The sequence below is a fragment of the Cupressus sempervirens genome, chromosome 10 (assembly GCF_028749045.1).
Source record: "Cupressus sempervirens isolate cs-2001-9-10 chromosome 10, ASM2874904v1, whole genome shotgun sequence".
Lineage (NCBI taxonomy): Eukaryota > Viridiplantae > Streptophyta > Pinopsida > Cupressales > Cupressaceae > Cupressus > Cupressus sempervirens.
Window position 1 is genome coordinate 922,559,226 of NC_143127.1, and position 13,902 is coordinate 922,573,127.

Below are 13,902 nucleotides of genomic sequence, written 5' to 3' on the forward strand. Positions count from 1 at the left end.
AGTGTGCCTCAATTCATAGGTGCATCACATCATAATTTTGAAATCGCTGATCTTGGCATGGAATTGTCAGCACCATTAGCTTTAAATGGGTGGTTTAACCCTGGTAAGACTATTTTTATGACCATGGAGAGCCTCCATCATCCATAACCACTTTGTACCAAAGTGTCCAAGCTACTCTAAGTGCGTGTCAAGGTCAATCTTCTAAGGGTCATAACCTGGAGGTCATGAGGTGTATCAATGAAACATTAAATTCTACACGATTGTCATTCCAATGTCTAAAATAACCTATCTCAATTTTGAGACATTGCATACTATTTAGATTTATCACAATGATCTTGCTCGATGCCAAAACTCATAGTGTGCCTCAGTTCATAGGTGCATCACAATGTAACTTTGAAATCACTGATCATGGCATGAAACTGTTAGTTCCAGTAGCATTGATCATGGCATCAAATTTTCAGTTCCATTAGCACTAGCTAGGTAGGTGAACCCTAGTGACATCCTTATTTTAACTACAAAGAGCCTCCATCATTCATGGCCACCCGATATCGAAGAGTCTCCAAGGTGCTCTAAGTGCATGTTAAGGTCGATCTTTTGAGGGTCGTAACTCAAAGCTTGTGGAGGATATCAATAAAATATTGAATGCTATAGAATAGCCATGAAAAGGCCTAAAATAACCTATCTCATTTTTGAGAGATCACATTCTATTTGGATTCAACACAACAATCTCGCTCGATGCCAAAACTTGTAGTATGCCTCAGTTCATAGGTGATTCATAGTGTATCTTTGAAACCATTGATCTTAGCATCAAATCATTAGTGCTATTAGTTATGGATGGGTAGGTGAATCTTAGTGACACCCTTGTTCCATCCATAAAGAGCCTGAATTAATGAAATGCCGAATGCTATAGGAAAGTCATGCCAAGGCCTAAAATAACTTATCTTATTTTTGAGAGATCCCATTCCATTTGGATTCAGCACAACAATCTCGCTTGATGCCAAAACTTACAGTGTGCCTTAGTTCATAGATGCATCATAGCATAACTTTGAAACTGATGATCTTGACATCGAATCATTAGTGCTATTAGTTCTAGATGGGTGGGTGAACCATTGTGACACCATTGTTCTAGCCATAGAAAGTGTCCATCATCCACAACCACCTTATACTGAAGATTCTCCAATGTTCTCTAAGTACATGTCAAGGTCAATCTTCTAAGGGTTGTAACCTAGAGCTCATGAGAGATATCAATGAAACATTAAATGCTACATGAAGGTTATGCTAAGGCATAAAATAAATTATCTCATTTTTGAGAGAGGTGTCCAAGGTGCTCTATGTGCATATTGAGGTTGATCTTCTAAGGTCATAACTCAGAGCTCATGGGGCATATTGATGAAATTTAAAATGCTATAGAACAATCATGCCAAGGCCTAAAATAAACTATCTCATTTTTGAGAGATCACATTCTATTTGTATTTAGCATAATGATCTTTTTTGATGCCAAAACTCGTAGTATGCCTTAGTTCATAGGTGCATCATAGCATAACTTTCAAATTGTTGATCTTGGCATTGAATTGTCAATGCCATTAGCTTTGGATGGGCAAGTGAACCCTAGTGACACCCTTTTTCTAGCCACAAAGAGCCTCCATCATTCATGGCCACCCTATATTAAAGAGTCTCCAAGGTGCTCTAAGTGTGTGTCGAGGTCAATCTTCTAAGGCTCGTAACTCAAAGCTCATGGGGGCTATCAATGAAATGTTGAATGCTACAGGATGATCATGCCAATTCCTAAAATAATCTATCTCATTTTTGAGAGATTACATTCTATTTGGATTTGACACAATGATCTCACTTAATGCCAAAACTCATAGTGTGCCTTAGTTCATAGTTGCATCATAGCGTAACTTTAAAACTACTAATCTTAGCATCAAATTGTTAGTGCCATTAGCTCTAGATGGGTATGTGAACTCTATTGGCATCCTTCTTTTGGTTGTGGAGAGCATCCATCATCCACAACCACCCTACTGTAGGAGCACCTAGGTAGTCTAGTTTGTACCTAATGCTTCCTTCTTGTCATTTTGTCTTGTAGCTATGCTAGCCACATCACTAGTTGTTTAATAAGACCTAGTAGGTCCTTAGGCAAGGTTAACTTGGTTGCTAAGTAGGTTTTTTCTCCTAGGTTTTTGTTATGCCTATAAGTTGTTCAAAAGGGGTTAGGTTGACCAAAGTAGTAGAAAAGTTGACCAAGGGTAAAAAGACAATCTCAAAATTTTTAAATCAATCTAATAGTACCCCTTACCAAGTTTGGTGAACTCGTCTAATTAAGAATTTTAAGTTAGAGCAAAAATTGCTCAAAATTGCAACTTTGCAACTTTTGCAACTTGTTCTTGCAAAGTTGAAAATGAGTGCAAAGAGTTAGTTAGGGGTTTGAGAATGACCATAAAAAGCTGAAAAAACCTATATAAGGTGTGAAATGACGTTTCTATGACTATGATTGTAATGTGCTAACAACAACATCTAGTTGAAATTTGTTTGAGATATTGATTTTTAGTTATTATAAAGCTATTTGTTGATCCAAACTCATATATATCAATGTCATGATGGTGATGGAAGCCTTGAACCTTTCTTGCATTTTGAAAATGTCATGTGTGCTTGGTAAGACAAATGTGTAGTAAAGTCTCATAATAACACTTGTTCTCGTTTTTCTATGTAAAGTTGATGTACTAGGGTGAAGGGGGTGGATTGTAGAGATTATTTCAAATTAAAAATTTATGATAGTATTTCAAATTAAAAATTACATCAAAATTTGATAATAAAGGTTGTTAAAGTATTGTTCACAAATTATTTCATTTGAATTGAATATAACAAACATGATCAAAATGAATGATATTCCATAAACATGAACAATACACATGATCTACAATAAATTGAACAATACTATACTAAATTAATATGTATATCATTGTGCACATAAATGAAAAAAAAATATCAAAATACATGTATCCATAGACAAATTACACAAATATATATTAGAGTTCATGTATCCATTGACAGATTACACAAATATATATCAAAATATATAGATCCATATACAAAATGTGGTTGATCATGCCATTGAAATGTGTATAATATCAATGTTTTTGTAAAAAATGTGGCATATACCATCTCAAAATATCTCAGGACACATCCTATGACAACTATACTATCCTAGTCTATTGGTGGATGATCAAAATCCAACCTCTTCACTGTGCTAGGTGGATTAGATGCCTCCTACATAAACAAAAAAGGAAAACCCAAAGTTAGACTACTAAATTTATATGATTTTATGTATCTAACATTAAATTAATCAAATGCATAATGATTTTTTTTTAATGAATATTTATAGTATTAGAATTTCATCATAAATACCTCTCTTGTTGACCTCCTACACTGGTTAGGAGTCCTCTCATATGTCCTTAGAAATGGTTGAACCTCATTAATTGTGGTTTGTGTATGTTCAAGTATGTTTGTTAGATGAATCTACAACTTAAAATATAACATTATAATTCATAGCATGCTAAATTTATAACACATAATAATAATTTAAACTACAACTTACCTATGTCAACTCCTCCTCTAGATATAATGGCTACATCAACAAAGATACAAAACTCTGGTGTCCAACCTCCTGTGCACTAGGTGTTTCCTATGAGATACAAAATACTAGTTAATATCTCAAAAATTAGTTTTGAATTTATTTATGAAAATAAGGAAAATATTAAATAAATGATACTTATACATATGATGGGGCTCTTAGTGTAAATGAAAATGTCAGAGAATCTACAACATGCAGTCTACCTGGACTCATCACCAGTAGCCACACCCTATATAATAAAGAATGTAATTAAATTTCATTACCACAAACATTTACAAGAATGCATTGATATTTAATCAAATAGAAAGCACCTAATTACATTTCCCTTGTCAATGGGTCATGCCTTATCCCCCACACTCTGCCCCCCACTAGTAGGTGATACTTGCAAGAGGAAAGAAATATTAGAAACCATATATGCTACAATAATAAATAGAAAAAATAGTGAGAACATGACATAATGTACCTTAGATGTCTCAAAGCCAAATTAAATAACCAAGAGTGTGACATTATCAACCTATCTAAGCTCCTCCTCATTTATCAACTAAACATGAACCAAGATCACATACATGTATAAGTTAGTATGTGTTAAAAATTAAAATTACTCTATTATAAAGATTAACTTTAAATTGCATATGTCCTAACAAAACAATGTATACATGTACCAACATAGAAGGAATCCATGCCTTTGCATACCCCTCCTCTCTCATGTTAGGGTATCCTTGTCAAAAACCATCCACTAATGATCTCAAAAGTTTGCATGCATAGCCTCATTTGTAGACCATTTAATTAATAGTTTGGGCTTTTTGTGTTTGACTTGTTTACCAATTTTTGGGTCCACAAAAGAGGCTAACTGAATCATCTTTAGTTATATTTAATGCCACAACCTCATCATAGCCCAACCCATCATTAAACATGGCATGGATTTGGTCATGCTAGCAAAGAGCATCATTTTGTTCATTAGTAAGTATTTCAATATTACCCGCAATGGTGTTTAACATGGATAACATATGAGCCAATGTGGGTATAGTATTATATGTGGTTTGCAAAACCCTCAATTTAGTGAAATTTTCAAATATCAAAACTTTGATTTGAGGAGGGTTTTGAGGGCATAGGGGATCATTTGGTAGATGGTTTTGAGGGGGGCACTGGATTGTTTGGTGGAGGGTTACAAGGAACATTATTTCTTGCCTCAGTATCATCATTTTGATTAGCTATGCGCATTAATTTGTAAAAAATATTTTTTATTAAAAATAACCTAAATTTAAACAATTTCTATTAAAAATAACTAAATTTTTAACAAATTCAATTAAAAATAACTAATTTATAATAAGATTCATTCAAAACATTAATTTTTTTTAAAAAAACTTACTAATATCTATGGGTGCAAATAGATATTTACTATTTACACTTTACTTAAGTTTACTTAGGTTAATGCATTATTTTATTATTTATTTAGGTGAGACATGTAGGAGTTTGTGCACTCTCATGAGTTGTCATGTTGACAACATAGAATTACACAACTTTTATTCAACACATGGTGTCTACAACACTAGAGTTTGCATCATTCACTAAGTTATCATGTAGATAACACAATTATTCACACTCCCATTTTAGCACATATTGTCTACAACATTAATTTGCATGCTACACCTTTGTAGGCTTGTCCTCTCATCATCGCACATACTTCTATGCTTAATGGAGGATAACCCATATCTAGTAGACATGTGCCTAGGTGTATGACTAATCATGTTGCTGACTTCTATGCATTCTAGAAGCTCTCCAGAGGCTTTTATATAATGGCACTCATAGTGTACTTTCATATGGAATATTGAATGAATATATCATCATTCTAATCATAATCTCTTTGGTCTACTATTATGCTTGTGTTTGAGTTCCTTGGTGTTAGGTGAATTTTTCCCTAAGGCAAATTTTTACATGGTATTAGAGGTTGAGAAAATTATCTATAGATAGTTGTTTGAGACTATTCATGCTTCAACATCTCAACCCAAATTTGAAGAATTTGCAAAAAATTGGGAGCATCTAGAGCTAAATCTAATCTCTCCATTGTGTCTGAAAAATTGATTCGGTGAAGATCGACTATAAATTTGCCTATATTGGGCTAAAATTGATTGTGAGGCAATTTATTTTTGCAAACTGACACCCAAAGGCACCAATTCATGAACTAGGTATTGTCATTTTTAGATCTGTTTAATTTTTTTTTAGATCTAATAATTCTCTATTTTTTCAAATTCTTGTTTTCAAATTTTTTTTGCCTAGTTGGGTTAGCAAAGAATTTTCTGTTGCAAAACTAGGCAGTCACACCTTGACCCTACAATTTGGAAGGAATATTCTAATCAGCATTAGATTGTATAATTTTTGGCTTCATGCATCATAATTTGGTGATAGCAAATCCAAATCTACTGGCTCACAAACTTCCACTAGCCTTTACTAAATTTGACAGTCAACCTCACTAGCAGAAGGCCCACCTCACACTAGCCTTTTATTTCTAAACCTGTGACCTTCACATTTTTATTACTATGAAGGTATTTCCCATAGCCCATGTGGGATTAAACCCACCAAAATTTGGCTTTTGTAGACATTTTTGGCCCTTGGGAAACAAATATCAGAGCTTGCTGTTACCTCCAGTCTTCGGTGCCCAATCCCATTTTGCAATGCAGACAACTTGCCAACCTCCTTAATTTGACAATGAAGTAGAATATAGTTAGACGCCATGCTATGCCACTTTTGGACATGTTTACCATGAAATCAACACATCTACCATGGTGTATAGTCAGCTGTTAGTCTCAAAATGGTTTTTGACAATTGAGTGCCAACACACTTAATCACTTTTTACATTGGAGCCAAGCACACTACATATGTCGAGCCACGACATGAGCTAAGTTAGGAAACCCAACAGGTGCCAAGTGAAGATTAAGTGCCAAATGACTTTAAGTGTTGAGCATGATACAAGTGTCGAGTGACATTCAAGTGTTGAGTCATAGATGATGCCGAGCAATATAGAAATACAACAAGTGCTGAGTAAGCCAGTTTAGTATAAGTGTCGAGCATCAGAGATCAATAAGTGCCAAGCAACATAGAATGCACATATGAATTTGTAACATTGCAAATTCATATGTAAACCATTTTTATGGCTGACACATGACAAATATTGAAGGATTAAAAGATAAGATTGAATCTTTTGTTTTTCCCATGCAATCAACATGCAACCAATAAGAAAAATGGAGAAGGCATGCAACCAATTGTTAATATACAAGGAATGAGCGGGAAATAGAGATTTAATATGGATCGTAGATCCATACCTAACCCTAAGTCTTTGAATATCTTTATAAGGAGGATTAAATCACATTGAACCCCATGGTGAATGGATGAAAGTTGTGCAAGGAAAATTAATTCTCAGAGTGAAGAGTATCAGATCACAGAGGATCAAGATTAGAAAAAGAAGATCAAGTTCCTATATTCAGCAATAGAAAGATTGTAATCTATTAGGTTTATTATACCTAATACTCTCTAACAATTATATTAGAAAGAAAATCCTATGGAAATAGGTTAGCTTAGTAGCTATTTTGTAAATCCTATAAATAGGTGACGAAATCCTTTAGCAGGGTAACACTTCTTGTAAAGTGTTTGAAATCCCTTAACTAGGTCACTATTGATACAGTGTAAAGCCTTTAATAGGGCAAGCCTTTAATAGGGAAACCATCAAAAGTGGTTAAAACCTTATTGCTGCAGTAAATTTTGTGGGTATCATCCTCACCCCAGTTTTACCTTCTTATTCCTGGAGGGTTTCTAGGTTACCAAAATTTCAAAGTGTTATGTAGTGATGATTATGTGTTTTCTCATAATTGTTTGCTACATTTATATGCATGCAATCTATTTTTAGTTAAGAAAAAGTTTTAATCAGACAAAGCATAATAATTCTGATTCACCCCCCCTCTTAGAAGCATTATTCCTATTTGAATATTACAACATCAACTACTAGCTATCATACATGTAGCCGAAGCCTTACAATCTGTACAATCATTATGTTAGTGCCACGTTAGTAGGGTGGAGTTTTTTTTGACATCATCAATTTTATGACCCTAAATTTGATGGCTATCTAACAATAATCATAGGAAAAATTTGAACTACTATGATTACATTATGACTGTCAAATTTAACCCCATTTTTTGTTGATACAAGCCCTCTCCAAATTGATTTTTGATTTTGCAGTTCAAGTTTGCGAGGCCATATCTTAGTCATCCAGACTCCAAATTAGGTGTAATCTTTTTTGAAATTGGGTAGAATTTACTAAAAAATTTAGTGGTGTCGCTCATTTTTGGTTTTGGTTAGAATTTGTGTCTGTTGGTGACAACCTATCCAATCTTGCATTTTGCAACTTCAATTGCTCCATAAGGGCTCATCTAGACATGAAAATAGGGTTTGATTTTTTTGAAAGTGCATTATTTTTTTTCTACTTTCTAGATCTACAACTAAATTATAGGGTTGTGTGAACAAAAGTGTCACTTTTAGAATTAGGTCCATTTCTACGTTGTAATACTTTGATATATCTTTAGAATTGTTGTATATCTAAGATACATTGTAATGTTCTAGTTTTGAACTCCATAAGGAGGTTTAAAAAGAAAAATTAGAATTGCACTAAGGTCAAAATTAGCAAATGGCCATTGTAATCACACTACATGTAAAGTGCCCAATGTAGACACCTAAAAACCTTTAGAAAATAAAGTATTTTTATTTTCTGAAAAATTCCTAATGACATCATCATTTATTAATTAATTAATTAATTAATTAATTAATTTATTTATTTTTATGCCATTAAATCCCTTTATCTTAATTAAAAATATTTAATTAAGGAATTTCCTTATTTATTAATTATTTAATTAATAAATTGACCAAAAAACCCAAAATAAATTAAAAAAATTATTTTTTGCCCAAAACTTGGCCAATTTCCTTAAGACAACCAACCTCTTCCAAAATCTTCTAATCCTTCTTTAATTTTGATTAAAGGCTAATCGCATCATTTCCTACCCCTAATCCCAACTCAAAATATTTAATTAAGATTAAATATTAATCCTCATGTTTATTAAAAAAGTTTTAATAAATATCTCCTCAACCCAAACCCTTGAAATAAATAAAACTTTATTTATTCCCTAAAAATCTAATTTATCCTCATCCTAAGAAGTTCTAGACTCTTCTAGAAAGTCTTCATCCTCATCCTAGGAAATTCTAGACTATTCTAGAAAGTCTTTATCCTCATCCAAAGTCTAGACTCTTCTAGAAGATGTCTTTAAACCTAATCCTAATCCCCTCCTAACCTTGTCACATTCCCTAAACATGGGTTAAGACTTACTAACCCAAGCCAAAGTTAACAAATATCTCCTCCTTTACCCACCCTCATTAAATGCCATCCACTTGCCTATCCCTAAGCTAATCCTAAACCATCCTAATCCATCCTCTAATCATTTGCACAATCCTAAGCAATCTTAAAACCCTCCTAATCAAGCCCAAGTCGAAATTGCTCTCATCTCCCTCAAAATATGTCAACCATAAAACTTTATGAAGCCCACTAGGCCATAAATGACTCTTCCAAGCCCTTTTATTGCTCTTACAAGTCATTATGAGGGTCTTTATGAATATTTTATCCCTTGAGCCTCCTTTGTTGACTCATCCTTCCCCTTTCCTCCATCCTCTCACCATGTGACATGTGTCACTCTTTGATTGGCTATAAGGAATCACAATCCATGTGCTCTCCTCTCATGCAATCCGAGCCCTCCATAAGCTTTTTCCCATCCTTGCATCTTAGCCCTCAATCCCTCAAGCCTCTTGCCTATAAATTAGATCCTTACCCTTTGCAAAATAACACAATCCATGAAGTAAAGTCATAATGCCATTTTGAGAAGCCATTTTACATCAAAACCATACACGCACACCCAAATTCCAACTCCATTTGAAGCCCTTTTTGAAGCATAAGCTTGAGCATACATCCTATCTATTTAGACAAAGCTACTCAACAAGAGAGCTTCTCATTGAGAGAGCCCATTAATGGCTCATATTCTCAATTGAGAGTTCATCTTAGTCTATCTTGAAGTTTATGAATTTTGTTTAGATTGTAGAAACTTTATTTAAATTTGGTTTCTATTAGCATACTAACATTGCTCATATACACCCAAAGCATCTTTTTTTGTGGGGTTTCTTGATTTAGTGAAAATAGGTAGTGTTCTTGGTGTTGTGTTCCTCTTCTTTTGCAGTTTTCTTTCATTTTCTACACCATGGGAAATTTTAATTTTCCAAAATTAACTCCACATAGCTATGCAACATGGTCCATTAAAATGTGGTGTCATTTAATGCATAATGGAGTTTCTCAATATGTAGAAAATACCTTTTCTAAACCAACAGGTGATCAAGTATCTATTAATGAAATCACTAATTGGTAGATAGTGGATAGGAAAGCCCTAGGCAATATTTGGGGGTTCATGACAGGATCATGTATCAGATTTAGAAGTCTTGTATATCCAAGGAAGCTTGGAATACCCTCCAAAACCTATATGGTAAAGTGTCTGAAGAGGATGTGTTCAAAATTGAAGATGAGCTTGTCTCCTTAGATCCAAAGACATTTGATTCCATATAGGATTTCATCATTAAGGTGAATGAACTAAGGAAAAAGCTTACTAATTGTGGGAGTTCTATCATTGATGACAAGTTGATCTATCTCATTCGTAACAAACTACCATTAGAATACTTCACATTTATTTCTACTTATAACACCTCAAAGAGTACATTAGGGTTTGCATATTAGAAAGTCTCTTTTTATGATTATGCTAATCTATTGGATGAAGAAGAAAAGAAGTTGCAATCAATGGAGATTCTCAATTCACCTAAGTCTAAGGCATTGGTGGCAAATAATGAGGGTTCTCAACATTCAACTATTCAATCTTCAAATAAAGGAAAGGGAAAGAATATGAAGTGGAAGAACAGATTAGAGGATGTAGAAAAGACAACACCACAATCAAGTCAACAAGGAAAGTCTTCCTCAAATTCAAATAAGAAGGGAGACAATAATAAGGACAAGAAAAAGTGTGGTTATTGCAAGAAATTTGGTCATAAGAACATGAGCGTTATCATAAAAATATTGATGAGCTAATGACTATCATGAAGAAATATAATGTTCCACTGCCTAATGCTTAAAATAAGAAAGGATCTTCTTTTGATTCAAAGGGAAAATGACAAGCACTCATGGAAAATTCAAATTCTTCAATAGAATGGATTCTTGACTCTTGTACCTCATTTCATATAGGTTCTTCAAAAGGGGATTTTTCTTCATTAAAGCAGTCAAATGTACCACACATCTTTGTGGGAGATGATATAAAAATGGAAGTTGAATGGAAAGGAAATGTGGAGATGGAAAATGGAGAGTTCAAGATGTTCTCTATGTTCCAAACCTAAGTTATAATCTCATCTAGATTTACCAAATCACTCACCTTAGAGATGGTCATAGAGTTGAGTTTCTTCCTAACTCAGTAAAGGTGCATAGTCTAAAAGATGATTTAGTGGTTGCAGTGGGGAAACTTAATAGTGATAGAAGGTTTTATTATTTCTCTCACTTTGTGTCCAACTTTCCTTCACAAGCCTTGTTGACACAATCAAATTCTCAAATCCAATTATGGCATGAGAGGTTTGGTCATCTTCTCTTCTGTTATCTTCAACAACTTTGCTCAAAAAAAATGGTCAAGGGTCTACCTACAATCAACTTTTTCCACAGTGAATGTTCAACAAGTTCAGTGGATATGAATCTAGAGGAGAGGTTACATAAAGGAAAGTCTTTAAGAGCATCGTTTGTTCTTCAATTGGTTCACATGGTACTAGAAATTCCTTTTGTAGTGAATTCAATTAGCCAAGGTCCCTACATAATTAATTTCATTGATGACTTTTGATGGTATATTTGGGTCTACTTTCTTCATCAAAAGAATGAAGTGTTGGATAAGTTTCTAGCCTTCAAGACTCATGTTGAACAGAAATCAAGGAAAGCCATCAAAGTTCTAAGGATGGACAATGATAGTAAATTTGTGAACAAAATACTTAAAGACTTTTCAAAACTTGAGGTAATTGATCTTCATAATCCACTAGCATTTAGTCCGCACAAGATAGATATTGCAACACTAAGGATTTGAACTCTTAAGTCCATGGAAAGTTACATGATACAAGCCAAGTTTCTAGATCCATCACTTGAAGTTAAAGCAATCAGTAGTGCCAATCACATAATGAATAGGTCTTGTCATCTTCCCTTAGATTGTAAGAATCATTCTGAGGCATGGTGTGGTAGAAAACTAGTTTTGACACACTTCAGAGTCTTCAGTTGTCTAGCATGGACAAACATATCTTCTAGGGGATGCAAGGCATGATCACCTAGGCCTTGTATTTTCATTAGATATGAAGATAGTGTGAAGGAATATAGACTTATGGATCTTGAGACACATGAGATCTTTGTAGAGAAGGATGTACAATTTGAGGAAATTTTAGCCAACTTATCCTCTAATCTTCTCTATACATCATACATTGTGGAAACTAATAATGACACCAATGATAGTGCTTCAACAGATTTAGACACATGGGGTTTTATTGATAGTTGTAGTGAGAGGTCACAATATCAGCATATTCCACATGCATATATTACTAGAGTGATAGATCCAACAAAGTAGGGTACATTGTGTCTTCTAGCTCTAGCACTAGAGGATGACTACATAGCAGATATTTCAAGTTTATTTGTGGAGTCATACATAGTGGATTTGGGGGACATCATTGATGATGTACATCTTCTGTTTGATGGAGAATATCCTTCTACAATTGTTGCAAGGGCTCACTCTAACCCTCATGTCCATTCTCTACATGATCAATCTTCACAAGTTGATGTGATTGTGTATACTTATGTACAGTAGTTGCAAAAGGTCTCTTTATTAGTTGAGGAGATAGTATGTTCTTTGGGATATGTTCTTCATTCATCCTTCATAGGGACAATTGAATAGGTTTCAAAGACATCAGTAATCATTGGGATTCTTTCCACACATAATGGAAGCATCTCATTGGTACCTATGGTATTATTTCTTCCAAAGGAGAGGAACACTATTCTGCAATCTTGGATCAACTTCTACATTGGAGGAGGGGGGGGGGGGGGGGGGGGGGGGCTATCCTGTCTCTCTTCCTCTTCTCATTTTTCTCCTTTGTATATACTTGATGTATGTAATAATGGGGGGTCTTAATTATTCCATCTATCCATGCATCTAGTTTTCTCATCTCTTTTTGGAGGAGGGTTTTTCCCATGACATTTTTCTCTTATGAGACATTGCATTTCATTATGTCCCTTATGAGAGATTGCATTTCATTATGTACATGGGTACATAATATGGCCAAGTAGCTGGGACCCATCATGCATTGCATTCTAGATTTTGTGAACTTAAGTGCATTCCCCTAAGATGCACTTTAGGGAGGTATTGGTGTAAATAACTATTTACTATTTACACGTAAGTTTACTTTAGTTAATGCATTATTTTATTATTTATTTAGGTGAGACACTTAGGAGCTTGTGCACTCTCATGAGTAGCCATGTTGACAATACAAAAGTATGCAACTCTAATTCAACACATGGTGTCTACAACATTGGAGTTTGCATCATTCACTAAGTTGAGAGAATGCTTCTGGATTTGATTGTGTATGTTATTATATCATCAATTTTTCAGATCACACACTGTGATCCATCATCAAGATGAGAGAAGGATGTAAGATGTATGCAAACTATCCAAGCTCAAGAGGAATAAAAAGGAGAGAAACGAGAAGGAGCACACAATACGAAGAAGAAAAGAAAGAGGGGAGAGTAAATATTAAAAGATATATGAAAAGCCAAAACATCATTATTTAAGGTTGATGTTACACAATAAAAAATAAAATAGAAACAAAAAAGAAAATCATTGAGAACAAATAAAATTAAAATTAAAAATTAGAAAAAATACAAATATATACAATTGTGTGAAAATGCACTCATGCATGTGTGTGTGTGTGTCTGTGTGTGTGTGTGTCTATATATATATATATATATATATAACAAACTAAATCTAACAAATTTAACACATTAATATAAAAATAGAGTAGATCTAACAACCTACATGCACATTAATACATTACTAATTGCATGCATTATAAAAAAAAAAGCAAATATAACAATATTTAAAACTAAATCTAAACATTAAAAGAAAAACCTAAAT